The sequence below is a fragment of the Ambystoma mexicanum genome, chromosome 2p (assembly GCF_040938575.1).
Source record: "Ambystoma mexicanum isolate Mex_15411 chromosome 2p, UKY_AmexF1_1, whole genome shotgun sequence".
NCBI classification, from domain to species: Eukaryota; Metazoa; Chordata; class Amphibia; order Caudata; family Ambystomatidae; genus Ambystoma; species Ambystoma mexicanum.
In genome coordinates, this window is record NC_090923.1 from 1,420,058,847 (window position 1) to 1,420,084,994 (window position 26,148).

At 70.0% G+C, this 26,148-nt stretch overlaps 1 long non-coding RNA gene across 1 annotated transcript in view; it reads left to right on the forward strand.

Annotated features, from left to right (window-relative positions):
• Nucleotides 1–8,042: 8,042 nt before the first annotated feature.
• LOC138566066 (uncharacterized) overlaps nucleotides 8,043–26,148 on the forward strand; it is a 35,196-nt gene continuing 17,090 nt past the window's right edge. The window contains exon 1 of the long non-coding RNA XR_011301825.1: nucleotides 8,043–8,089. This is a non-coding gene — a long non-coding RNA (uncharacterized lncRNA). The remainder of the gene's footprint in view (nucleotides 8,090–26,148) is intronic.

The following is a 26,148-nucleotide window of genomic DNA, read 5'->3' on the forward strand; positions in this document are numbered from 1 at the left end:
TCGCCCTGGTGGGGCCTCTGCCTCTCGCCCTGGTGGGGCCTCTGCCTCTCGCCCTGGTGGGGCCTCGGCCTCTGCCTCTCGCCCTGGTGGGGCCTCGGCCTCTGCCTCTCGCCCTGGTGGGGCCTCGGCCTCTGCCTCTCGCCCTGGTGGGGCCTCGCCCTCTCGCCCTGGTGGGGCCTCGGCCTCTGCCTCTCGCCCTGGTGGAGCCTCGGCCTGTCTCGCCCTGGTGGAGCCTCGGCCTGTCTCGCCCTGGTGGAGCCTCGGCCTGTCTCGCCCTGGTGGAGCCTCGGCCTGTCTCGCCCTGGTGAAGCCTCGGCCTCTCGCCCTGGTGGAGCCTCGGCCTCTCCCTCTCGCCCTGGTGGGGCTTTGGCCTCTGCCTCTCGCCCTGGTGGAGCCTTGGCCTCTGCCTCTCGCCCTGGTGGGGCCTTGGCCTCTGCCTCTCGCCCTGGTGGGGCCTTGGCCTCTGCCTCTCGCCCTGGTGGGGCCTTGGCCTCTGCCTCTCGCCCTGGTGGGGCCTTGGCCTCTGCCTCTCGCCCTGGTGGGGCCTTGGCCTCTACCTCTTTCCCTGGTGGGGCCTCGGCCTCTGCCTCTCGCCCTGGTAGAGCCTCGCCCTCTCGCCCTGGTAGAGCCTCGCCCTCTCGCCCTGGTGGGGTGTCTCGGCCTCTCGCCCTGTTGGGGTGTCTCTCTCTCACCCTGTTGGAGCTTCGGCATCTGCCTCTCGCACTGGTGGGGCCTCAACCTCTGCCTCTTGCACTGGTGTGGCCTCTGCCTTTCGCCCTGGTGGGGCCTCGGCCTCTCGCCCTGGTGGGGCATTGGCCTCGGCCTCTCGCCCTGGTCGGGGCTTGGCCTTGGCTTCTCGCACTGGTAGAGCCTCGCCCTCTCGCCCTGGTGGGGCCCTGGTGGGGCCCTGGTGGGGCCTCGGCCTCTCGCCCTGTTGGGGTGCCTCGCCCTCTCGCCCTGTTGGGGTGCCTCGCCCTCTCGCCCTGTTGGGGTGCCTCGCCCTCTCGCCCTGGTGGGGCCTTGGCCTCTTGCCCTGGTGGGGCCTTTGCCTCTACCTCTCGCCCTTGTGGGGCCTTGGTCTCTACCTCTCGCCCTTGTGGGGCCTTGGTCTCTACCTCTCGCCCTTGTGGAGCCTTGGTCTCTACCTCTCGCCTTTGTGGGGCCTTGGTCTCTACCTCTCGCCCTTGTGGGGCCTTGGTCTCTACCTCTCGCACTGGTTGGGCCTTGGTCTCTACCTCTCGCCCTGGTGGGGCATCGGCCTCTGCCTCTCGCCCTGGTGGGGCCTCTGCCTCTCGCCCTGGTGGGGCCTCTGCCTCTTGTCCTGGTGGGGCCTCTCTCTGCCTCTTGTCCTGGTGGGGCCTCTTGTCCTGTTGGGGCCTCTGCCTCTTGCCCTGGTGGGGCCCTGGCCTCTTGCCCTGGCCTCTTGCCCTGGTGGGGCCCTGGCCTCTTGCCCTGGTGGGGCCCTGGCCTCTTGCCCTGGTGGGGCCCTGGCCTCTTGCCCTGGTGGGGCCCTGGCCTCTTGCCCTGGTGGGGCCCTGGCCTCTTGCCCTGGTGGGGCCCTGGCCTCTTGCCCTGGTGGGGCCCTGGCCTCTCGCCCTGGTGGGGCCCTGGCCTCTCGCCCTGGTGGGGCCTCGCCCTCTGCCTCTCGCCCTGGTGGGGCCTCGCCCTCTGCCTCTCGCCCTGGTGGGGCCTCGCCCTCTGCCTCTCGCCCTTGTGGGGCATCGGCCCCTCTCGCCCTTGTGGGGCATCGGCCCCTCTCGCCCTTGTGGGGCATCGGCCCCTCTCGCCCTTGTGGGGCATCGGCCCCTCTCGCCCTTGTGGGCCATCGGCCTCTCGCCCTGGTGGGGCATCGGCCTCTCGCCCTGGTGGGGCATCGGCCTCTCGCCCTGTTGGGGTGTCTCTGCCTCTCGCCCTGTTGGGGTGTCTCGGCCTCTCGGCTGGCGGGGCCTCGGCCTCTTGGCTGGCGGGCCTCTGCCTCTCGCCCTGGTGGGGCCTCGGCCTCTCGCCCTGGTGGGGCCTCGGCCTCAGCCTCTCGCCCTGGTGGGGCCTCGGCCTCTCGTCCTGGTGGGGCCTCTGCCTCTCGTCCTGGTGGGGCCTCTGCCTCTCGTCCTGGTGGGGCCTCTGCCTCTCGTCCTGGTGGGGCCTCTGCCTCTCGTCCTGGTGGGGCCTCTGCCTGTCGTCCTGGTGGGGCCTCGGTGGGGTCTCGGCCTCTCGCCATCTCGCCCTGACGGGGCCTCGGCCTCTCGCCATCTCGCCCTGACGGGGCCTCGGCCTCTCGCCATCTCACCCTGACGGGGCCTCGGCCTCTCGCCATCTCACCCTGACGGGGCCTCGGCCTCTCGCCATCTCACCCTGACGGGGCCTCGGCCTCTCGCCCTGGTGGGGCCTCGACCTCTACCCCTCTAGGCCTCTCGTCCTGGTGGGGCCTCGGCCTCTCGCCCTGTTGGGGTGTCTCTGCCTCTCGGCTGGCGGGGCCTCGGCCTCTTGGCTGGCGGGCCTCAGCCTCTGCCTCTCGCCCTGGTGGGGCCTCGGCCTCTGCCTCTCGCCCTGGTGGGGGACTTGGCCTCTATCTCTCGCCCTTGTGGGGCCTTGGTCTCTACCTCTCGCCCAGGTAGGGCCTTGGCTTCGGCCTCTCGCCCAGGTAGGGCCTTGGCCTCTCGCCCCGGTGAAGCATTGGCCTCGGCCTCTCGCCCTGGTCGGGCCTTGGCCTCTCGCCTTGGTGGGGCCTCGACCTCTCGCTCTGGTGGGGCCTCGGCCTTGACCTCTCGGCCTCTCGCCCTGGTGGGGCCTCTGGCTCTCGGCCTCTGCCTCTCACCCTGGTGGGGCATCGGCCTCTCGCCCTGTTGGGGTGTCTCGGCCTCTCGGCTGGCGGGGCCTCGGCCTCTTGGCTGGCGGGCCTCAGCCTCTGCCTCTCGCCCTGGTGGGGCCTCGGCCTCTGCCTCTCGCCCTGGTGGGGCCTCGGCCTCTGCCTCTCGCCCTGGTGGGGCCTCTGCCTCTCGCCCTGGTGGGGCCTCTGCCTCTCGCCCTGGTGGGGCCTCTGCCTCTCGCCCTGGTGGGGCCTTTGCCTCTCTCCCTGGTGGGGCCTCGGCCTCTCTCCCTGGTGGGGCCTCGGCCTTTCGCCCTGGTGGGGCCTCGGCCTTTCGCCCTGGTGGGGCCTCGGCCTCTCTCCCTGGTGGGGCCTCGGCCTCTCTCCCTGGTGGGGCCTCGGCCTCTCTCCCTGTTGGGGTGTCTCGCCCTCTCGCCCTGTTGGGGTGTCTCGCCCTCTCGCCCTGTTGGAGCTTCGGCATCTGCCTCTTGGCTGGCGAGGCCTCAACCTCTGCCTCTCGCCCTGGTGGGGCCTCTGCCTCTCGCCCTGGTGGGGCCTCTGCCTCTCGCCCTGGTGGGGCCTCTGCCTCTCGCCCTGGTGGGGCCTCGGCCTCTCTCCCTGGTGGGGCCTCGGCCTCTCTCCCTGGTGGGGCCTCGGCCTCTCTCCCTGGTGGGGTGTCTCGCCCTGGTGGGGTGTCTCGCCCTCTCGCCCTGTTGGGGTGTCTCGCCCTCTCGCCCTGTTGGGGTGTCTCGCCCTCTCGCCCTAGTGGGGCCTCGTCCTCTTGCCCTGTTGGAGCTTCGGCATCTGCCTCTTGGCTGGCGAGGCCTCAACCTCTGCTTCTCGCACTGGTGGGGCCTTGGCCTCTGCCTCTCGCCCTGGTCGGGCCTCGGCCTATCGCCCTGGTCGGGCCTTGGCCTCGGCCTCTCGCACTGGTAGAGCCTCGCCCTCTCGCCCTGGTGGGGCCTGGGCCTCTCGGCCTCTCGCATTGGTGGGGCCTCAGCCTTCTGCCCTGGTGGGGCCTCGGCCTCCCGCCCTGGTGGGGCCTCGGCCTCCCGCCCTGGTGGGGCCTCGGCCTCCCGCCCTGGTGGGGCCTCGGCCTCCCGCCCTGGTGGGGCCTCGGCCTCTCGCCCTGGTGGGGCCTCGGCCTCTCGCCCTGGTGGGGCCTTGGCCTCTCACCGTCCTACCCTGCTGGGGCCTCGGCCCCTGCCTCTCACCCTGCTGGGGCCTTGGCCCCTCTCGCCCTTGTGGGGCCTCGGCCCCTCTCACCCTGGTGGGGCCTTGGCCTCTGCCTCTCGCCCTGGTGGGGCCTTGGCCTCTGCCTCTCGCCCTGGTGGGGCCTTGGCCTCTGCCTCTCGCCCTGGTGGGGCCTTGGCCTCTGCCTCTCGCCCTGGTGGGGCCTTGGCCTCTGCCTCTCGCCCTGGTGGGGCCTTGGCCTCTGCCTCTCGTCCTGGTGGGGCCTTGGCCTCTGCCTCTCGTCTTGGTGGGGCCTTGGCCTCTGCCTCTTGCCCTGGTCGGGCCTCGGCCTCTCTCCCTGGTCTGGCCTCGGCCTCTCTCCCTGGTGGGGCCTCGGCCTCTCTCCCTGGTGGGGCCTTGGCCTCGGCCTTTCTCCCTGGTGGGGCCTTGGCCTCGGCCTTTCTCCCTGGTGGGGCCTTGGCCTCGGCCTTTCTCCCTGGTGGGGCCTTGGCCTCGGCCTCTTGCCCTGGTGGGGCCTTGGCCTCGGCCTCTTGCCCTGGTGGGGCCTTGGCCTCGGCCTTTCTCCCTGGTGGGGCCTTGGCCTCTACCTCTTTCCCTGGTGGGATATTGGCTTTGGCCTCTTGCCCTGGTGGGGCCTCGGCCTCTCGCCCTGGTGGGGCCTTGGCCTCTACCTCTTTCCCTGGTGGGATATTGGCTTTGGCCTCTTGCCCTGGTGGGGCCTCGGCCTCTCGCCCTGGTAGAGCCTCGCCCTCTTTTCCTGTTGGAGCTTCGGCTTCTGCCTCTCGGCTGGCGAGGCCTCAACCTCTGTCTCTCGCACTGGTGGGGCCTTGGCCTCTGCCTTTCGCCCTGGTGGGGCCTCTGCCTTTCGCCCTGGTGGGGCCTCTGCCTTTCACTCTGGTGGGGCATTGGCCTCGGCCTCTCGCCCTGATCGGGCCTTGGCCTCGGCCTCTCACCCTGGTGGGGCCTCGGCTTCTCGCACTGGTAGAGCCTGGGCCTCTCAGCCTCTCGCATTGGTGAGGCCTCGGCCTCCCGCCCTGGTGGGGCCTCGGCCTCCCGCCCTGTTGTGGTGTCTCGCCCTCTCGCCCTGGTGGGGCCTCAGCCTCTCGCCCGGGTGGGGCCTCAGCCTCTCGCCCTGGTGGGGCCTCAGCCTCTGCCTCTCGCCCTGGTGGGGCCTCGGCCTCTGCCTCTCGCCCTGGTGGGGCCTCGGCCTCTGCCTCTCGCCCTGGTGGGGCCTTGGCCTCTGCCTCTTTCCATGGTCTGGCCTTGGCCTCTGCCTCTTGCCCTGATCTGGCCTTGGCCTCGGCCTCTTGCCCTGGTCTGGCCTTGGCCTCAGCCTCTCGCCCTGGTAGAGCCTCGCCCTCTCGCCCTGGTGGGGCCTTGGCCTCTCGGCCTCTTGGGGTGTCTCGGCCTCTCGCCCTGTTGGGGTGTCTCTCCCTCTCATCCTGTTGGAGCTTTCGGCATCTGCCTCTCGGCTGGCGAGGCCTCAATCTCTGCCTCTCGCACTGGTGGGGCCTTGGCCTCTGCCTTTTGCCCTGGTGGGGCCTCTGCCTTTTGCCCTGGTGGGGCCTCTGCCTTTTGCCCTGGTGGGGCATTGGCCTCTGCCTTTCGCCCTGGTGGGGCATTGGCCTCGGCCTCTCGCCCTGGTGGGGCATTGGCCTCGGCCTCTCGCCCTGGTGGGGCATTGGCCTCGGCCTCTCGCCCTGGTGGGGCATTGGCCTCGGCCTCTCGCCCTGGTGTGGCCTTGGCCTTGGCCTCTCGCCCTGGTGGGGCCTTGGCCTCTCGCCCTGGTGGGGCCTTGGCCTCGGCCTCTCGCATTGGTGGGGCCTCAGCCTTCCGCCCTGGTGGGGCCTCGGCCTCCCGCACTGGTTAGGCCCTTGTGGGGCCTCGGCCTCCCGCCCTGTTGGGGCGCCTCGGCCTCTCGCCCTGGTGGGGCCTCGGCCTCTCGCCCTGGTGGGGCCTCGGCCTCCGCCTCTCACCCTGGTGGGGCCTCGGCCTCTCGCCCTGGTGGGGCCCTGGGCCTCTCGGCCTCTCGCATTGGTGGGGCCTCAGCCTTCCGCCCTGGTGGGGCCTCGGCCTCCCGCACTGGTGGGGCCCTGGTGGGGCCTCGGCCTCTCGCCCTGTTGGGGCGCCTCGGCCTCTCGCCCTGGTGGGCCCTCGGCCTCTCGCCCTGGTGGGGCCTCTGCCTCTCGCCCTGATGGGGCTTCGGCCTCTCTCGCCCTGGTGGGGCCTCGGCCTCTCTCGCCCTGGTGGGGCCTCGGCCTCTGCCTCTCGCCCTGGTGGGGTGTCTCAGTTTTTTTGTTGCCCCATCCATAACATTTATGATCTAAAGCAATAAAAGCTAGTCCCTATGTTTGAGGCAGAAGATCGCATGAGAGACATAAGTAGGATATGGATATTTTTCTTGGAGTGGCTTATAAACACGCACATTCTGTTGCAGTAATCTAGTTGGGATATAGCCTGTTCCTGGGTCCATTCTATTTTGACTGATATATTAAGCAGGTGAAATTTGTTGAACATTCCTCTTAATCATATTCCCTTTTCATAGTACCAGTCTCTTTATAGTGCCTATTCTATGTCCTATTCCCTCTTCCTAGTCTCCTTTCCATGTCCATTTTTGTTTCTCGTATTCTTTCTTCCTTGCCTATCCTTCTTGTAGACAGTCTAAAAGACCTAGTTCCAGCACCAAACCTATAAGTCTTGAATTGCAGCAGTTTATGCCTCTAATGCTAGTTGCATTTTGATGTCCCTTCAATATTGAATTCAAATGCCAATAATGTTTCGAGGTTTTATTAAACCAACCACTTAAAACAGATTGTTCACTCTAACTCAACATACAAAATATAAAGTTCCATTCTTTCTAACTGAACAAGCAAAGAAAAAGCCAACCAGTGTTTCAACCTATAACAAGTTTTCATCCGGGCTACATTGAGACATATCTGTAGATCACTTTCCTAATCTGCACCGAATAGCTTGAACTTGATATTTAGGGCTTTCCTCGTGGGCGCCCGTGAGGAAAGCCATTGGAGGGAGCCTGAAAGAGGTTCCTCCAATTTAGAAGCTAGGAACACTCCACTGGTTGTACATAAGCATTTCAAATGACAGACAGTCTTATCAGGAACACAGGCTACATTTTATTTCTTTTCCATTAGGGTGGATGTTGTAAATATCAAGTTAATTCAAGTGCAAGCTATTCAGCTTGTATTGTATTTGTTCAGCTTGTATTTGTTGCAGATTAGGAAAGTGATCTACAGATACTGTGTCAATTTCTTTACTTGAGCTTGTTCAGTTGGAAGAAATAGAACCTATGTATGTTGAGGATTAGCTTTAATAAAGCCACATAAAACATTGAATTGAAATGTGAATTACATATTGATTGGAACATCAAAATACAACCAGTATTTATTTGAGGCATAAACTGCTGGCAATTTAAGACCTATGGGTTTGGTGCTTGAACTGGATCTTTTAGACATTATATAGCTTTCTCTAGAGTCAGAGGGTGAGTCTTGGTATCATCCATGGTACTCTCCATCTTGCCAAACACATTGCTTTCAAATTGTATATTTGCATATATTACTGGTGGGGCCTCTGCCTCTCGCCCTGGTGTGGCCTCGGCCTCTCAGCCCGGTGGGGCCTCGGCCTCTCGCTCTGGTGTGGCCTCGGCCTCTGTCTCTCGCCCTGGAGCAGCCTCGGCCTCTCTTGCCCCAGTGGGCCTCCTTGTGGGGCCTCGGCCTCTAGCCCTGGCGGGTCCTCGGTCTCGGCAAGCAGTCAGGGTTCCCAAAAATTCTTGCTGGGGGAAGTGCACAAAATGTTCCATGACTAGTGCTGTGGTAGTAAGTCAGATTGAGCGATTGTTCATGAGATGGGTAGGTGTGGTTATTACGCTGCATTTAGGAGGTTCATGATGTGCAGGAATAATGTTCTGCTGTGGGGCCTTTGCGTTTTTGCTAGGTCTTTCCATTCTTAAAAGGGTCTTGAATAATTGGAGGCTTGGATGATGAAGCCTTGGGTTGAGGCTAATCTTGCCTGGTCTTTTTTTTTTCTAGGACTTTCCAGTTGCAGTTGTCTGAAGATGCTGATCCAAGGGATCTGGTAGGTATATAATTTGGTACTACATTGCAAAAGGCCTTGTGAGTCAGACGATGATTTTGTGGATTTTTGTGTTGCCCCATCCATAGCATTTATGATCTAAAGCAGTAAAAGCTAGTCCCTATGTTGCTGAAGACCACATGAGACACATGTATGAGATGGATATTTTTCATGGGGTGGCTTATAAACACAAACATGCTGTTGCAGTAATCTAGTTGGGATATAACCAATTCTTGGGTCCATTCTATTTTGACTGATATACAGGGTGGGGAGTTTTTTTTTTTTAACCAGGTGAAATCTGTTGAGCATTCCTCTCAATCATTTTCCCTTTTCATAGTACCGATCTTTTTATAGTGCCTATTCTGTGTCCTAGTCCCGCTTACTAGTCTCTTTTCCATGTCCATTTTTCTCTCTCAGACTTTGGTATAACCTCATTCTAGACTACATTATCCTTATCATTGTGGTCCCTCTTCCTCATCATAAGGGGCCTCCTCTGGCTCTCGCCCTGGTGGGGCCACGGCCTCTCGCCATCTCACCCTGACGGGGCCTCAGCCTCTCGCCCTGGTGGGGCCTCGGCCTCTCACCCTCGTGGGGCCACGGCCTCTCGCCATCTCACCCTGGTGGGGCCTCTGCCTCTCGCCGTGGTGGGGCCTCTGCCTCTCGCCGTGGTGGGGCCTCTGCCTCTCGCCGTGGTGGGGCCTCTGCCTCTCGCCGTGGTGGGGCCTCGGCCTGTCTCGCCCTGGTGGAGCATTGGGCTCTCTCGCCCTGGTGGGGCCTTGGCCTCTGCCTCTCGCCCTGGTGGGGCCTTGGCCTCTGCCTCTCGCCCTGGTGGGGCCTCGGCCTCTCGGCTGGCGGGGTGTCTCGGCCTCTCGGCTGGCGGGGTGTCTCGGCCTCTCGGCTGGCGGGGTGTCTCGGCCTCTCGGCTGGCGGGGTGTCTCGGCCTCTCGGCTGGCGGGGCCTCGGCCTCTCGGCTGGCGGGGCCTCGGCCTCTCGGCTGGCGGGGCCTCGGACTCCCGCCCTGGCGGGGCCTCGGCCTCCCGCCCTGTTGGGGTGTCTCGGCCTCTCGGCTGGTGGGGCCTCGGCCTCCCGCCCTGTTGGGGTGTCTTGGCCGCTCGGCTGGCGGGGCCTCGGCCTCTGCCTCCTGCCCTGGCGCGGCCTCGGCCTCCCGCCCTGTTGGGGTGTCTCGGCCTCTCGGCTGGCGGGGCCTCTGCCTCCCGCCCTGGTGGGGCCTCGGCCTCCCGCCCTGTTGGGGTGTCTCGGCCGCTCGGCTGGCGGGGCCTCGGCCTCTGCCTCTCGCCCTGGTGGGGCCTCTGCCTCTCGCCCTGGTGGGGCCTCTGCCTTTTGCCCTGGTGGGGCCTCTGCCTTTTGCCCTGGTGGGGCCTCGGACTCTCGCCCTGGTGGGGCATTGGCCTCGGCCTCTCGCCCTGGTGGGGCCTTGGCCTCTGCCTTTCGCCCTGGTGGGGCCTCTGCCTCTCGCCCTGGTGGGGCCTCGGCCTCTCGCCTTGGTGGGGCCTCGGCCTCTCGCCCTGGTGGGGCCTCGGCCTCTCGCCCTGGTGGGGCCTTGGCCTCTCGCCCTGGTGAAGCATTGGCCTCGGCCTCTCGCCCTGGTCGGGCCTTGGCCTCTCGCCTTGGTGGGGCCTCGACCTCTCGCTCTGGTGGGGCCTCGGCCTTGACCTCTCGGCCTCTCGCCCTGGTGGGGCCTCTGGCTCTCGGCCTCTCGCCCTGGTGGGGCATCGGCCTCTCGCCCTGTTGGGGTGTCTCTGCCTCTCGCCCTGTTGGGGTGTCTCGGCCTCTCGGCTGGCGGGGCCTCGGCCTCTTGGCTGGCGGGCCTCTGCCTCTCGCCCTGGTGGGGCCTCGGCCTCTCGCCCTGGTGGGGCCTCGGCCTCAGCCTCTCGCCCTGGTGGGGCCTCGGCCTCAGCCTCTCGCCCTGGTGGGGCCTCGGCCTCAGCCTCTCGCCCTGGTGGGGCCTTTGCCTCTCGCCCTGGTGTGGCCCCGGCCTCTCGCCCTGGTGTGGCCCCGGCCTCTCGCCCTGGTGTGGCCCCGGCCTCTCGCCCTGGTGGGGCCCCGGCCTCTCGCCCTGGTGGGGCCTCGGCCTCTATCCCTGGTGGGGCCTCGGCCTCTGGCCCTAGTGGGGCCTCGGCCTCTCTCCCTGGTGGGGCCTCGGCCTCTCTCCCTGGTGGGGCCTCGGCCTCTCTCCCTGGTGGGGCCTTTTCCTCGGCCTCTCGCCCTGGTGGGGCCTCGGCCTCAGCCTCTCGCCCTGGTGGGGCCTCGGCCTCTCGCCCTGGTGGGGCCTCGGCCTCTCACCGTCTTATCCTGGTGGGGCCTCGGCCTCGGCCTCTCGCCCTGGTGAGTCCTCTGCCTCTCGCCCTGGTGGGGCCTCGGCCTCTGCCTCTCGCCCTGGTGGGGCCTCGGCCTCTGCCTCTCGCCCTGGTGGGGCCTCGGCCTCTGCCTCTCGCCCTGGTGGGGCCTCGGCCTCTGCCTCTCGCCCTGGTGGGGCCTCGGCCTCTGCCTCTCGCCCTGGTGGGGCCTCGGCCTCTGCCTCTCTCCCTGGTGGGGCCTCGGCCTCTGCCTCTTGCCCTGGAGGGCCTCTGCCTCCCGCCCTGGAGGGGCCTTGGCCTCTCGCCCTCTTCCCCTGGTGGGGCCTCGGCCTCTCGCCCTGGTGGGGCATCAGCCTCTGCCTCTCGCCCTGGTGGGGCCTCTGCCTCTTGCCCTGGTGGGGCCTTGGTGGGGCCTCGGCCTCTCGCCCTGGTGGGGCCTCGGTCTCAGCCTCTCGCCCTGGTGGGGCCTTGGCCTCAGCCTCTCGCCCTGGTGGGGCCTTTGCCTCTCGCCCTGGTGTGGCCCCGGCCTCTCGCCCTGGTGTGGCCCCGGCCTCTCGCCCTGGTGGGGCCCCGGCCTCTCGCCCTGGTGGGGCCCCGGCCTCTCGCCCTGGTGGGGCCTCGGCCTCTCGCCCTGGTGGGGCCTCGGCCTCTCTCCCTGGTGGGGCCTCGGCCTCTCTCCCTGGTGGGGCCTTTTCCTCGGCCTCTCGCCCTGGTGGGGCCTCGGCCTCTCGCCCTGGTGGGGCCTCGGCCTCTCGCCCTGGTGGGGCCTCGGCCTCTCACCGTCTTATCCTGGTGGGGCCTCGGCCTCGGCCTCTCGCCCTGGTGAGTCCTCTGCCTCTCGCCCTGGTGGGGCCTCGGCCTCTGCCTCTCGCCCTGGTGGGGCCTCGGCCTCTGCCTCTCGCCCTGGTGGGGCCTCGGCCTCTGCCTCTCGCCCTGGTGGGGCCTCGGCCTCTGCCTCTCGCCCTGGTGGGGCCTCGGCCTCTGCCTCTCTCCCTGGTGGGGCCTCGGCCTCTGCCTCTTGCCCTGGAGGGCCTCTGCCTCCCGCCCTGGAGGGGCCTTGGCCTCTCGCCCTCTTCCCCTGGTGGGGCCTCGGCCTCTCGCCCTGGTGGGGCATCAGCCTCTGCCTCTCGCCCTGGTGGGGCCTCTGCCTCTTGCCCTGGTGGGGCCTCGGCCTCTCGCCCTGGTGGGGCCTTGGTGGGGCCTCGGCCTCTCGCCCTGGTGGGGCCTCGGTCTCTCGCCATCTCACCCTGACGGGGCCTCGGCCTCTCGCCCTGGTGGGGCCTCGGCCTCTGCCTCTCGCCCTGGTGGGGCCTCGGCCTCTGCCTCTCGCCCTGGTGGGGCCTCGGCCTCTCGCCATCTCACCCTGGTGGGGCCTCGGCCTCTCGCTCTGGTGGGGCCTCGGCCTCTCGCCCTGGTGGGGCCTCTGCCTCTCGCCCTGGTGGGGCCTCTGCCTCTCGCCCTGGTGGGTCCTCTGCCTCTCGTCCTGTTGGGGTGTCTCTGTCTCTCGCCCTGTTGGGGTGTCTCGGCCTCTCAGCTGGCGGGGCCTCGGCCTCTTGGCTGGCGGGCCTCTGCCTCTCGCCCTGGTGGTGCCTCGGCCTCTGCCTCTCGCCCTGGTGGGGCCTTGGCCTCTCGCCCTGGTGTGGCCCCGGCCTCTCGCCCTGGTGTGGCCCTGGCCTCTCGCCCTGGTGTGGCCCTGGCCTCTCGCCCTGGTGTGGCCACGGCCTCTCGCCCTGGTGGGGCCTCGGCCTCTATCCCTGGTGGGGCCTCGGCCTCTCGCCCTAGTGGGGCCTCGGCCACTCTCCCTGGTGGGGCCTCGGCCTCTCTCCCTGGTGGGGCCTCGGCCTCTCTCCCTGGTGGGGCCTCGGCCTCTCTCCCTGGTGGGGCCTCGGCCTCTCTCCCTGGTGGGGTGTCCCGCCCTCTCGCCCTAGTGGTGCCTCGTCCTCTTGCCCTGTTGGAGCTTCGGCATCTGCCTCTTGGCTGGCGAGGCCTCAACCTCTGCCTCTCGCACTGGTGGGGCCTCGGCCTCTCGCCATGGTCGGGCCTCAGCCTCTCGCCCTGGTCGGGCCTCGGCCTATCGCCCTGGTCGGGCCTTGGCCTCGGCCTCTCGCCCTGGTGGGGCCTGGGCCTCTCGCATTGGTGGGGCCTCAGCCTTCTGCCCTGGTGGGGCCCCGGCCTCTCGCCCTGGTGGGGCCCCGGCCTCTCGCCCTGGTGGGGCCCCGGCCTCTCGCCCTGGTGGGGCCCCGGCCTCTGCCTCTCGCCCTGCTGGGGCCTCGCCCTCTGCCTCTCGCCCTGCTGGGGCCTCGCCCTCTGCCTCTCACCCTGCTGGGGCCTCGGCCTCTGCCTCTCACCCTGCTGGGGCCTCTGCCTCTCACCCTGGTGGGGCCTCGGCGCCTCTCGCCCTGGTGGGGCCTCGGCGCCTCTCGCCCTGGTGGGGCCTCGGCCTCTCTCGCCCTGGTGAGGCCTCAGCCTCTCTCACCCTGGTGGGGCCTTGGCCTCTCGCCCTGTTGGGGTGTCTCTGCCTCTCGGCTGGTGTGGCCTCGGCCTCTCGCCCTGGTGGGGGTCTCACCGTGGTGGAGCCTCTGCCTCTCGCCGTCTTGCCCTGGCGGAGCCTCGGCCTCTTGCCCTGGTGGGGCCTCGGCCTCTCGCCCTGCTGGTGTCTCGGCCTCTCGCCCTGTTGGGGTGCCTCGGCCTCTCGGCTGGCGGGGCCTCGGCCTCGCCCTGGTGGGGCCTCGGCCTCTCGCCCTCTTGGGGTGTCTCTGCCTCTCGGCTGGTGGGGCCTCGGCCTCTCGCTCTGGTGTGGCCTCGGCCTCTCGCCCTGGTGGGGGGTCTCACTGTGGTGGGGCCTTGGCTTCTCGCCCAGGTGGGGCTTTGGTCTCTACCTCTCGCCCAGGTGGGGCCTTGGCCTCGGCCTCTCGCCCTGGTGAAGCATTGGCCTCGGCCTCTCGCCCTGGTCGGGCCTTGGCCTCTCGCCTTGGTGGGGGCTTGGCCTCTCGCCCTGGTGGGGCCTTGGCCTCTGCCTCTTGCCCTGGTGGGGCTTTGGCCTCTGCCTCTCGCCCTGGTGGGGCCTTGGCCTCTGCCTCTCGCCCTGGTGGGGCTTTGGCCTCTGCCTCTCGCCCCGGTGGGGCTTTGGCCTCTGCCTCTCTTCCCGGTGGGGCTTTGACCTCTGCCTCTCGCCCCGGTGGGGTTTTGGCCTCTGCCTCTCGCCCCGGTGGGGCTTTGGCCTCTGCCTCTCGCCCCGGTGGGGCTTTGGCCTCTGCCTCTCGCCCTGGTGGGGCCTTGGCCTCGGCCTCTTTCCCTGGTGGGACCTTGGCCTCTTGCCCTGGTCGGGTCTTGGCCTCGGCCTCTTGCCCTGGTGGGGCCTCGGCCTCTCGCCCTGGTAGAGCCTCGCCCTCTCGCCCTGGTGGGGCCTCGGCCTCCCGTCCTGGTGGGGCCTCGGCCTCCCGTCCTGGTGGGGCCTTGGCCTCTCGCCCTGTTGGGGTGTCTCGCACTGGTGGGGCCTCGTCCTCCTGCCCTGTTGGAGCTTCGGCATCTGCCTCTCGGCTGGCGAGGCCTCAACCTCTGCCTCTCGCACTGGTGGGGCCTTGGCCTCTGCCTTTCGCCCTGGTGGGGCCTCTGCCTTTCGCCCTGGTGGGGGTCTCACCGTGGTGGGGCCTTGGCCTCTCGCCCTGGTGGGGCATTGGCCTCGGCCTCTCGTCCTGTTGGGGTGTCTCGCCTTCTCGCCCTGGTGGGGCCTCGCCCTGGTGGGGCCTCGCCCTCTCGCCCTGGTGGGGCCTCTGCCTCTCGCCCTGGTGGGGCCTCTGCCTCTCGCCCTGGTGGGGCATCGGCCTCTCGCCCTGTTGGGGTGTCTTGGCCTCTCGCCCTGTTGTGGTGTCTTGGTCTCTCGCCCTGTTGGGGTATCTCGGCCTCTCGGCTGGCGGGCCTCAGCCTCTGCCTCTCGCCCTGGTGGGGCCTCGGCCTCTCTCGCCCTGGTGGGGCTTCGGCCTCTCTCGCCCTGGTGGGGCCTCGGCCTCTCTCGCCCTGGTGGGGCCTCGGCCTCTCTCGCCCTGGTGGGGCCTCGGCCTCTCTCACCCTGGTGGGGCCTCGGCCTCTCCCTCTCGCCCTGGTGGGGCATTGGCCTCGGCCTCTCGCCCTGATCGGGCCTTGCCCTTGGCCTCTCACCCTGGTGGGGCCTCGGCTTCTCGCACTGGTAGAGCCTCGCCCTCTCGCCCTGGTGGGGCCTGGGCCTCTTAGCCTCTCGCAATGGTGGGGCCTCAGCCTTCCGCCCTGGTGGGGCCTCGGCCTCCCGCCCTGGTGAGGCCCTGGTGGGGCCTCGGCCTCTCGCCCTGTTGGGGTGTCTCGCCCTCTCGCCCTGGTGAGGCCTCTGCCTCTCCCTCTCGCCCTGGTGGGGCCTCGGCCTCTGCCTCTCGCCCTGGTGGGGCCTCGGCCTCTGCCTCTCGCCCTGGTGGGGCCTCGGCCTCTGCCTCTCGCCCTGGTGGGGCTTCGGCCTCTGCCTCTCGCCCTGGTGGGGCTTTGGCCTCTCCCTCTCGCCCTGGTGGGGCTTTGGCCTCTCCCTCTCGCCCTGGTGGGGCTTTGGCCTCTGCCTCTCGCCCTGGTGGGGCTTTGGCCTCTGCCTCTCGCCCTGGTGGGGCTTTGGCCTCTGCCTCTCGCCTTGGTGGGGCTTTGGCCTCTGCCTCTCGCCTTGGTGGGGCTTTGGCCTCTGCCTCTCGCCTTGGTGGGGCTTTGGCCTCTGCCTCTCGCCTTGGTGGGGCTTTGGCCTCTGCCTCTCGCCTTGGTGGGGCTTTGGCCTCTGCCTCTCGCCTTGGTGGGGCTTTGGCCTCTGCCTCTCGCCTTGGTGGGGCTTTGGCCTCTGCCTCTCGCCCTGGTGGGGCTTTGGCCTCTGCCTCTCGCCCTGGTGGGGCTTTGGCTTTGGCCTCTTGCCCTGGTCGGGCCTTGGCCTCGGCCTCTCAACCTGGTCGGGCCTTGGCCTCTCGCACTGGTAGAGCCTCGCCCTCTCGCCCTGGTGGGGCCTGGGCCTCTCGGCCTCTCGCATTGGTGGGGCCTCGGCCTCTCGCCCTGTTGGGGTGTCTCGCCCTGGTGGGGCCTCGACCTCTCGCCGTCTTACGCTGGTGGGGCCTCGTCCTCTTGCCCTGTTGGAGCTTCGGCATCTGCCTCTCGGCTGGCAAGGCCTCAACCTCTGTCTCTCGCACTGGTGGGGCCTTGGCCTCTGCCTTTCGCCCTGGTGGGGCCTCTGCCTTTCGCCCTGGTGGGGCCTCTGCCTTTCACTCTGGTGGGGCCTCGGCCTTTCGCCCTGATCGGGCCTTGGCCTCGGCCTCCCGCCCTGGTGGGGCCTCGGCCTCCCGCCCTGGTGGGGCCTCGGCCTCCCGCCCTGTGGTGGGGCCTCGGCCTCCCGCCCTGTGGTGGGGCCTCGGGCTCCCGCCCTGTGGTGGGGCCTCGGCCTCCCGCCCTGTGGTGGGGCCTCGGCCTCCCGCCCTGTGGTGGGGCCTCAGCCTCTCGCCCTGGTGGGGCCTCGACCTCTCGCCCTGGTGGGGCCTCGGCCTCTCACCGTCTTATCCTGGTGGGGCCTCGGCCTCTCGCCCTGGTGAGTCCTCTGCCTCTCGCCCTGGTGGGGCCTCTGCCTCTGCCTCTCGCCCTGGTGGGGCCTCGGCCTCTGCCTTTCTCCCTGGTGGGGCCTCTGCCTCTCGCCCTGGTGGGGCCTCGGCCTCTGCCTCTCGCCCGGGTGGGGCCTCTGCCTCTCGCCCGGGCGGGGCCTCGGCCTCTCGCCCGGGCGGGGCATCGGCCTCTGCCTCTTGCCCGGGCGGGGCCTCTGCCTCTTGCCCGGGCGGGGCCTCTGCCTCTTGCCCGGGCGGGGCCTCTGCCTCTCGCCCGGGCGGGGCCTCTGCCTCTCGCCCCGGCGGGGCCTCTGCCTCTCGCCCCGGCGGGGCCTCTGCCTCTCGCCCGGGCGGGGCCTCTGCCTCTCGCCCGGGCGGGGCCTCGGCCTCTGCCTCTCACCCCGGCGGGGCCTCTGCCTCTCACCCCGGCGGGGCCTCTGCCTCTCACCCCGGCGGGGCCTCGGCCTCTGCCTCTCGCCCTGGAGGGCCTCTGCCTCCCGCCCTGGAGGGGCCTTGGCCTCTCGCCCTCTTCCCCTGGTGGGGCCTCGGCCTCTCGCCCTGGTGGGGCCTCGGCCTCTCGCCCTGGTGGGGCATCAGCCTCTGCCTCTCGCCCTGGTGGGGCCTCTGCCTCTTGCCCTGGTGGGGCCTCGGCCTCTTGCCCTGGTGGGGCCTCGGCCTCTCGCCCTGGTGGGGTCTCGGCCTCTCGACCTGGTGGGGCCTCGGCCTCTCGCCCTGGTGGGGCCTCGGCCTCTCGCCATCTCACCCTGACGGGGCCTCGGCCTCTCGCCCTGGTGGGGCCTCGGCCTCTGCCTCTCGCCCTGGTGGGGCCTCGGCCTCTGCCTCTCGCCCTGGTGGGGCCTCGGCCTCTGCCTCTCGCCCTGGTGGGGCCTCGGCCTCTCGCCATCTCAACCTGACGGGGCCTCGGCCTCTCGCCTTGGTCGGGCCTCGGCCTCTCGCCTTGGTGGGGCCTCTGCCTCTCGCCCTGGTGGGGCCCTCTGCCTCTTGTCCTGGTGGGGCCTCGGCCTCTGCCTCTCGCCCTGGTGGGGCCTCGGCCTCTGCCTCTCGCCCTGGTGGGGCCTCGGCCTCTCGCCATCTCAACCTGACGGGGCCTCGGCCTCTCGCCTTGGTCGGGCCTCGGCCTCTCGCCTTGGTGGGGCCTCTGCCTCTCGCCCTGGTGGGGCCCTCTGCCTCTTGTCCTGGTGGGGCCTCGACCTCTCACCCTTTAGGCCTCTCGTCCTGGTGGGGCCTCGGCCTCTCGCCCTGTTGGGGTGTCTCTGCCTCTCGGCTCGGGGCCTCGGCCTCTTGGCTGGCGGGCCTCAGCCTCTGCCTCTCGCCCTGGTGGGGACTTGGCCTCTATCTCTCGCCCTTGTGGGGCCTTGGTCTCTACCTCTCGCCCAGGTAGGGCCTTGGCTTCGGCCTCTCGCCCAGGTAGGGCCTTGGCCTCTCGCCCTGGTGAAGCATTGGCCTCGGCCTCTCGCCCTGGTCGGGCCTTGGCCTCTCGCCTTGGTGGGGCCTCGACCTCTCGCTCTGGTGGGGCCTCGGCCTTGACCTCTCGGCCTCTCGCCCTGGTGGGGCCTCTGGCTCTCGGCCTCTGCCTCTCACCCTGGTGGGGCATCGGCCTCTCGCCCTGTTGGGGTGTCTCGGCCTCTCGGCTGGCGGGGCCTCGGCCTCTTGGCTGGCGGGCCTCAGCCTCTGCCTCTCGCCCTGGTGGGGCCTCGGCCTCTGCCTCTCGCCCTGGTGGGGCATCGGCCTCTCGCCCTGTTGGGGTGTCTCTGCCTCTCGCCCTGTTGGGGTGTCTCGGCCTCTCGGCTGGCGGGGCCTCGGCCTCTTGGCTGGCGGGGCCTCGGCCTCTTGGCTGGCGGGGCCTCGGCCTCTCGCCCTGGTGGGGCCTCTGCCTCTCGCCCTGGTGGGGCCTTGGCCTCTCGCCCTGGTGGGGCCTTGGCCTCTCGCCCTGGTGGGGCCTTGGCCTCTCGCCCTGGTGTGGCCCCGGCCTCTCGCCCTGGTGGGGCCCCGGCCTCTCGCCCTGGTGGGGCCTCCTCTATCCCTGGTGGGGCCTCGGCCTCTCGCCCTAGTGGGGCCTCGGCCTCTCTCCCTGGTGAGTCCTCTACCTCTCGCCCTGGTGGGGCCTCGGCCTCTGCCTCTGCCTCTCGCCCTGGTGGGGCCTCGGCCTCTGCCTCTCTCCCTGGTGGGGCCTCGGCCTCTGCCTCTCGCCCTGACGGGGCCTCGGCCTCTCGCCCTGGTGGGGCCTCGGCCTCTGCCTCTCGCCCTGGTGGGGCCTCGGCCTCTGCCTCTCGCCCTGACTGGGCCTCGGCCTCTCGCCCTGGTGGGGCCTCGGCCTCTCGCCTTGGTGGGGCCTCGGCCTCTCGCCTTGGTGGGGCCTCGGCCTCTCGCCCTGGTGGGGCCTCGGCCTCTCGCCCTGGTGGGGCCTTGGCCTCTCGCCCTGGTGAAGCATTGGCCTCGGCCTCTCGCCCTGGTCGGGCCTTGGCCTCTCGCCTTGGTGGGGCCTCGACCTCTCGCTCTGGTGGGGCCTCGGCCTTGACCTCTCGGCCTCTCGCCCTGGTGGGGCCTCTGGCTCTCGGCCTCTCGCCCTGGTGGGGCATCGGCCTCTCACCCTGTTGGGGTGTCTCTGCCTCTCGCCCTGTTGGGGTGTCTCGGCCTCTCGGCTGGCGGGGCCTCGGCCTCTTGGCTGGCGGGCCTCTGCCTCTCGCCCTGGTGGGGCCTCGGCCTCTCGCCCTGGTGGGGCCTCGGCCTCAGCCTCTCGCCCTGGTGGGGCCTCGGCCTCAGCCTCTCGCCCTGGTGGGGCCTTGGCCTCAGCCTCTCGCCCTGGTGGGGCCTTTGCCTCTCGCCCTGGTGTGGCCCCGGCCTCTCGCCCTGGTGTGGCCCCGGCCTCTCGCCCTGGTGTGGCCCCGGCCTCTCGCCCTGGTGTGGCCCCGGCCTCTCGCCCTGGTGGGGCCCCGGCCTCTAGCCCTGGTGGGGCCCCGGCCTCTATCCCTGGTGGGGCCTCGGCCTCTCGCCCTAGTGGGGCCTCGGCCTCTCTCCCTGGTGGGGCCTCGGCCTCTCTCCCTGGTGGGGCCTTTTCCTCGGCCTCTCGCCCTGGTGGGGCCTCGGCCTCTCGCCCTGGTGGGGCCTCGGCCTCTCGCCCTGGTGGGGCCTCGGCCTCTCGCCCTGGTGGGGCCTCGGCCTCTCGCCCTGGTGAGTCCTCTGCCTCTCGCCCTGGTGGGGCCTCGGGCTCTGCCTCTCGCCCTGGTGGGGCCTCGGCCTCTGCCTCTCGCCCTGGTGGGGCCTCGGCCTCTGCCTCTCGCCCTGGTGGGGCCTCGGCCTCTGCCTCTCGCCCTGGTGGGGCCTCGGCCTCTGCCTCTCGCCCTGGTGGGGCCTCGGCCTCTGCCTCTCTCCCTGGTGGGGCCTCGGCCTCTGCCTCTTGCCCTGGAGGGCCTCTGCCTCCCGCCCTGGAGGGGCCTTGGCCTCTCGCCCTCTTCCCCTGGTGGGGCCTCGGCCTCTCGCCCTGGTGGGGCATCAGCCTCTGCCTCTCGCCCTGGTGGGGCCTCTGCCTCTTGCCCTGGTGGGGCCTCGGCCTCTCGCCCTGGTGGGGCCTTGGTGGGGCCTCGGCCTCTCGCCCTGGTGGGGCCTCGGTCTCTCGCCATCTCACCCTGACGGGGCCTCGGCCTCTCGCCCTGGTGGGGCCTCGGCCTCTGCCTCTCGCCCTGGTGGGGCCTCGGCCTCTGCCTCTCGCCCTGGTGGGGCCTCGGCCTCTCGCCATCTCACCCTGGTGGGGCCTCGGCCTCTCGCTCTGGTGGGGCCTCGGCCTCTCGCCCTGGTGGGGCCTCTGCCTCTCGCCCTGGTGGGGCCTCTGCCTCTCGCCCTGGTGGGTCCTCTGCCTCTCGTCCTGTTGGGGTGTCTCTGTCTCTCGCCCTGTTGGGGTGTCTCGGCCTCTCAGCTGGCGGGGCCTCGGCCTCTTGGCTGGCGGGCCTCTGCCTCTCGCCCTGGTGGTGCCTCGGCCTCTGCCTCTCGCCCTGGTGGGGCCTTGGCCTCTCGCCCTGGTGTGGCCCCGGCCTCTCGCCCTGGTGTGGCCCTGGCCTCTCGCCCTGGTGTGGCCCTGGCCTCTCGCCCTGGTGTGGCCCTGGCCTCTCGCCCTGGTGGGGCCTCGGCCTCTATCCCTGGTGGGGCCTCGGCCTCTCGCCCTAGTGGGGCCTCGGCCACTCTCCCTGGTGGGGCCTCGGCCTCTCTCCCTGGTGGGGCCTCGGCCTCTCTCCCTGGTGGGGCCTCGGCCTCTCTCCCTGGTGGGGTGTCCCGCCCTCTCGCCCTAGTGGTGCCTCGTCCTCTTGCCCTGTTGGAGCTTCGGCATCTGCCTCTTGGCTGGCGAGGCCTCAACCTCTGCCTCTCGCACTGGTGGGGCCTCGGCCTCTCGCCATGGTCGGGCCTCAGCCTCTCGCCCTGGTCGGGCCTCGGCCTATCGCCCTGGTCGGGCCTTGGCCTCGGCCTCTCGCCCTGGTGGGGCCTGGGCCTCTCGCATTGGTGGGGCCTCAGCCTTCTGCCCTGGTGGGGCCCCGGCCTCTCGCCCTGGTGGGGCCCCGGCCTCTCGCCCTGGTGGGGCCCCGGCCTCTCGCCCTGGTGGGGCCCCGGCCTCTCGCCCTGGTGGGGCCCCGGCCTCTCGCCCTGCTGGGGCCTCGCCCTCTGCCTCTCGCCCTGCTGGGGCCTCGGCCTCTGCCTCTCACCCTGCTGGGGCCTCGGCCTCTGCCTCTCACCCTGCTGGGGCCTCTGCCTCTCACCCTGCTGGGGCCTCGGCCTCTGCCTCTCGCCCTGCTGGGGCCTCGGCCTCTGCCTCTCGCCCTGCTGGGGCCTCGGCCTCTGCCTCTCGCCCTGCTGGGGCCTCGGCCTCTGCCTCTCGCCCTGGTGGGGCCTCGGCCTCTGCCTCTCGCCCTGGTGGGGCCTCGGCTTCTGCCTCTCACCCTTGTGGGGCCTCGGCCTCTCGCCCTTGTGGGGCCTCGGCCTCTCGCCCTTGTGGGGCCTCGACCTCTCGTCCTGGTGGGGCCTTGGCCTCTGCCTCTCGCCCTGGTGGGGCCTTGGCCTCTGCCTCTCGTCCTGGTGGGGCCTTGGCCTCTGCCTCTCATCCTGGTGGGGCCTTGGCCTCTGCCGCTCGTCCTGGTGGGGCCTCGGCCTCTCTCCCTGGTGGGGCCTCGGCCTCTCTCCCTGGTGGGGCCTTTTCCTCGGCCTCTCGGCCTCTCGCCCTGGTGGGCCTCGGCCTCTCGCCCTGGTGGGGCCTTCGCCTCGGCCTCTCGCCCTGGTGGGGCCTTGGCCTCGGCCTCTCGCCCTGGTGGGGCCTTGGCCTCGGCCTCTCGCCCTGGTGGGGCCTTGGCCTCGGCCTCTCGCCCTGGTGGGGCCTTGGCCTCGGCCTCTCGCCCTGGTGGGGTTTTGGCCTCTACCTCTTTCCCTGGTGGGACATTGGCTTTGGCCTCTTGCCCTGGTGGGGCCTTGGCCTCGGCCTCTCGCCCTGGTGGGGCCTCGGCCTCTCGCCCTGGTGGGGCCTCGTCCTCTTGCCCTGTTGGAGCTTCGGCATCTGCCTCTCGGCTGGCGAGGCCTCAACCTCTGTCTCTCGCACTGGTGGGGCCTTGGCCTCTGCCTTTCGCCCTGGTGGGGCCTCGGCCTCTCGCCCTGGTGGGGCCTCGTCCTCTTGCCCTGTTGGAGCTTCGGCATCTGCCTCTCGGCTGGCGAGGCCTCAACCTCTGTCTCTCGCCCTGATCGGGCCTTGGCCTCCGCCTCTCACCCTGGTGGGGCCTCAGCTTCTCGCACTGGTAGAGTCTGGGCCTCTCAGCCTCTCGCATTGGTGGGGCCTCAGCCTCCCGCCCTGGTGGGGCCTCGGCCTCCCGCCCTGGTGGGGCCTCGGCCTCCCACCCTGGTGGGGCCTCGGCCTCTCGCCCTGTGGTGGGGCCTCAGCCTCTCGCCCTGGTGGGGCCTCGACCTCTCGCCCTGGTGGGGCCTCGGCCTCTCACCGTCTTATCCTGGTGGGGCCTCGGCCTCGGCCTCTCGCCCTGGTGAGTCCTCTGCCTCTCGCCCTGGTGGGGCCTCTGCCTCTGCCTCTCGCCCTGGTGGGGCCTCGGCCTCTGCCTCTCTCCCTGGTGGGGCCTCGGCCTCTGCCTCTCTCCCTGGTGGGGCCTCGGCCTCTGCCTCTCGCCCCGGCGGGGCCTCGGCCTCTGCCTCTCGCCCCGGCGGGGCCTCGGCCTCTGCCTCTCGCCCCGGCGGGGCCTCGGCCTCTGCCTCTCGCCCCGGCGGGGCCTCGGCCTCTGCCTCTCGCCCTGGAGGGGCCTTGGCCTCTCGCCCTCTTCCGCTGGTGGGGCCTCGGCCTCTCGCCCTGGTGGGGCATCAGCCTCTGCCTCTCGCCCTGGTGGGGCCTCTGCCTCTCGCCCTGGTGGGGCCTCTGCCTCTCGCCCTGGTGGGGCCTCGGCCTCTCGCCCTGGTGGGGCCTCGGCCTCTCGCCCTGGTGGGGCCTTGGTGGGGTCTCGGCCTCTCGACCTGGTGGGGCCTCGGCCTCTCTCCCTGGTGGGGCCTCGGCCTCTCGCCATCTCACCCTGACGGGGCCTCGGCCTCTCGCCCTGGTGGGGCCTCGGCCTCTGCCTCTCGCCCTGGTGGGGCCTCGGCCTCTGCCTCTCACCCTGCTGGGGTCGGCCTCTGCCTCTCACCCTGCTGGGGCCTCGGCCTCTGCCTCTCGCCCTGGTGGGACCTCGGCGTCTGCCTCTCGCCCTGGTGGGGCCTCGGCTTCTGCCTCTCGCCCTAGTGGGGCATCAGCCTTTATCGCCCTGGTTGGGCATCGGCCCCTCTCGCCCTGGTGGGGCCTTGGCCTCTGCCTCTCGCCCTGGTGGGGCCTTGGCCTCTGCCTCTCGCCCTGGTGGGGCCTTGGCCTCTGCCTCTCGCCCTGGTGGGGCCTTGGCCTCTGCCTCTCGCCCTGGTGGGGCCTTGGCCTCTGCCTCTCGCCCTGGTGGGGCCTTGGCCTCTGCCTCTCGCTCTGGTGAGGCATTGGCCTCGGCCTCTCGCCCTGGTCGGGCCTTGGCCTCGGCCTCTCGCCCTGGTTGAACCTCGGCCTCTTGCTCTGGTGGGGCCTCGACCTCTCACCCTCTAGGCCTCTCGTCCTGGTGGGGCCTCTGCCTCTCGCCCTTTTGGGGTGTCTCTGCCTCTCTGCTGGTGTGGCCTCGGCCTCTCGCCCTGGTGGGGCATCGGCCTCTCGCCCTGTTGGGGTGTCTCTGCCTCTCGGCTGGTGAGGCCTCTGCCTCTCTCACCCTTGTGGGGCCTCTGCCTCTCTCACCCTTGTGGGGCCTCTGCCTCTCGCCCTGGTGTGGCCTCGGCCTCTCGCCCTGGTGGGGGTCTCACCGTGGTGAGGCCTTGGGTTCTCGCTCTGGTGGGACCTCAGCCTCTCGCCCTGGTGTGGTCCCGGCCTCTCGCCCTGTTGGGGTGTCTCGCCCTGGTGGGGCCTCTCACCGTCTTACCCTGGTGGAGCCTTTGCCTCTGCCTCTCGCCCTGGTGAGGCCTCTGCCTCTCGCCCTGGTGGGGCCTCGGCCTCTCCCTCTCGCCCTGGTGGGGCCTCGACCTCTCCCTCTCGCCCTGGTGGGGCCTCTGCCTCTCGCCCTGGTGGGGCCTCTGCCTCTCGCCCTGGTGGGGCCTCGGCCTCTGCCTCTCGCCCTGGTGGGGCCTCGGCCTCTGCCTCTCGCCCTGGTGGGGCCTCGGCCTCTGCCTCTCGCCCTGGTGGGGCCTCGGCCTCTGCCTCTCGCCCTGGTGGGGCTTTGGCTTTGGCCTCTTGACCTGGTCGGGCCTTGGCCTCGGCCTCGCCCTCTCGCCCTGGTGGGGCCTTGGCCTCTCGCCCTGGTGGGGCCTCGTCCTCTTGCCCTGTTGGAGCTTCGGCATCTGCCTCTCGGCTGGCGAGGCCTCAACCTCTGTCTCTCGCACTGGTGGGGCCTTGGCCTCTGCCTTTCGCCCTGGTGGGGCCTCTGCCTTTCGCCCTGGTGGGGCCTCTGCCTTTCGCCCTGGTGGGGCCTCTGCCTTTCGCCCTGGTGGGGCCTCTGCCTTTCGTCCTGGTGGGGCCTCTGCCTTTCACTCTGGTGGGGCCTCTGCCTCTCGCCCTGGTGGGGCATTGGACCTCGGCCTCTCGCCCTGATCGGGCCTTGGCCTCGGCCTCTCACCCTGATGGGGCCTCGGCTTCTCGCACTGGTAGAGCCTCGCCCTCTATCCCTGGTGGGGCCTGGGCCTCTCAACCTCTCGCATTGGTGGGGCCTCGGCCTCTCGCCCTGGTGGGGCCTCGGCCTCTCGCCCTGGTGGGGCCTCGGCCTCTCGCCCTGGTGGGGCCTCGGCCTCTCAGTCTTATCCTGGTGGGGCCTCTGCCTCTCGCCCTGGTGGGGCCTCGGCCTCTGCCTCTCGCCCTGGTGGGGCCTCGGCCTCTGCCTCTCGCCCTGGTGGGGCCTCGGCCTCTGCCTCTCGCCCGGGTGGGGCCTCGGCCTCTGCCTCTCGCCCGGGTGGGGCCTCTGCCTCTCGCCCGGGTGGGGCCTCTGCCTCTCGCCCGGGTGGGGCCTCGGCCTCTCGCCCGGGTGGGGCCTCGGCCTCTGCCTCTCGCCCGGGTGGGGCCTCGGCCTCTGCCTCTCGCCCTGGTGGGGCCTCGGCCTCTGCCTCCCGCCCTGGAGGGGCCTTGGCCTCTCGCCCTCTTCCCCTGGTGGGGCCTCGGCCTCTCGCCCTGTTGGGGTGTCTCTGCCTCTCGGCTGGTGTGGCCTCGGCCTCTCGCCCTGGTGGGGCATCGGCCTCTCGCCCTCTTGGGGTGTCTCTGCCTCTCGGCTGGTGAGGCCTCGGCCTCTGCCTCTCTCACCCTGGTGGGGCCTCTGCCTCTCGCCCTGGTGTGGCCTCGGCCTCTTGCCCTGGTGGGGCCTTGGCTTCTGCCTCGCGCCCTAGTGGGGCATCGGCCTTTATCGCCCTGGTTGGGCATCGGCCCCTCTCGCCCTGGTGGGGACTTGGCCTCTATCTCTCGCCCTTGTGGGGCCTTGGTCTCTACCTCTCGCCCAGGTAGGGCCTTGGCTTCGGCCTCTCGCCCAGGTAGGGCCTTGGCCTCGGCCTCTCGACCTGGTGGGGCCTCGGTCTCTCGCCCTGGTGGGGCCTCTGCCTTTCTCCCTGGTAGGGCCTCTGCCTCTCGCCCTGGTCGGGCATTGGCCTCGGCCTCTCGCCCTGGTCGGGCATTGGCCTCGGCCTCTCGCCCTGGTCGGGCCTTGGCCTCGGCCTCTCGCCCTGGTCGGGCCTTGGCCTCCGCCTCTCGCCCCGGTCGGGCCTGGGCCTCGGCCTATCGCCCTGGTTGGGCCTTGGCCTCGGCCTCTCACCCTGGTGGGGCCTCGGCCTCTCGCACTGGTAGAGCCTCGCCCTCTCGCCCTGGTGGGGCCTGGGCCTCTCGGCCTCTCGCATTGGTGGGGCCTGGGCCTCTCGGCCTCTCGCATTGGTGGGGCCTCGGCCTCTGCCTTTCGCCCTGGTGGGGCCTCGGCCTCTGCCTTTCGCCCTGGTGGGGCCCCGGCCTCTGCCTTTCGCCCTTGTGGGGCCTCTGCCTTTCGCCCTGGTGGGGCCTCTGCCTTTTGCCTTGGTGGGGCCTCTGCCGTTCGCCCTGGTCGGGCGTTGGCCTCGGCCTCCCGCCCTGATCGGGCCTTGGCCTCGGCCTCTCACCCTGGTGGAGCCTCGCCCTGGTGGGGCCTCGGCCTCTCGCCCTGGTGGGGCCTCGACCTCTCGCCCTGGTGGGGCCTCGACCTCTCGCCCTGGTGGGGCCTCGGACTCTCACCGTCTTATCCTGGTGGGGCCTCGGCCTCTGCCTCTCGCCCTGGTGGGGCCTCGGCCTCTGCCTCTCGCCCTGGTGGGGCCTCGGCCTCTGCCTCTAGCCCTGGTGGGGCCTCGGCCTCTGCCTCTCTCGCCCTGGTGGGGCCTCGGCCTCTGCCTCTCGCTCTGGTGGGGTGTCTCAGATTTTTTGTTGCCCCATCCATGGCATTTATGATCTAAAGCAATAAAAGCTAGTCCCTATGTTTGAGGCAGAAGATCGCATGAGAGACATAAGTAGGATATGGATATTTTTCTTGGAGTGGCTTATAAACACACACATGCTGTTGCAGTAATCTAGTTGGGATAAAGCCTGTTCCTGGGTCCATTCTATTTT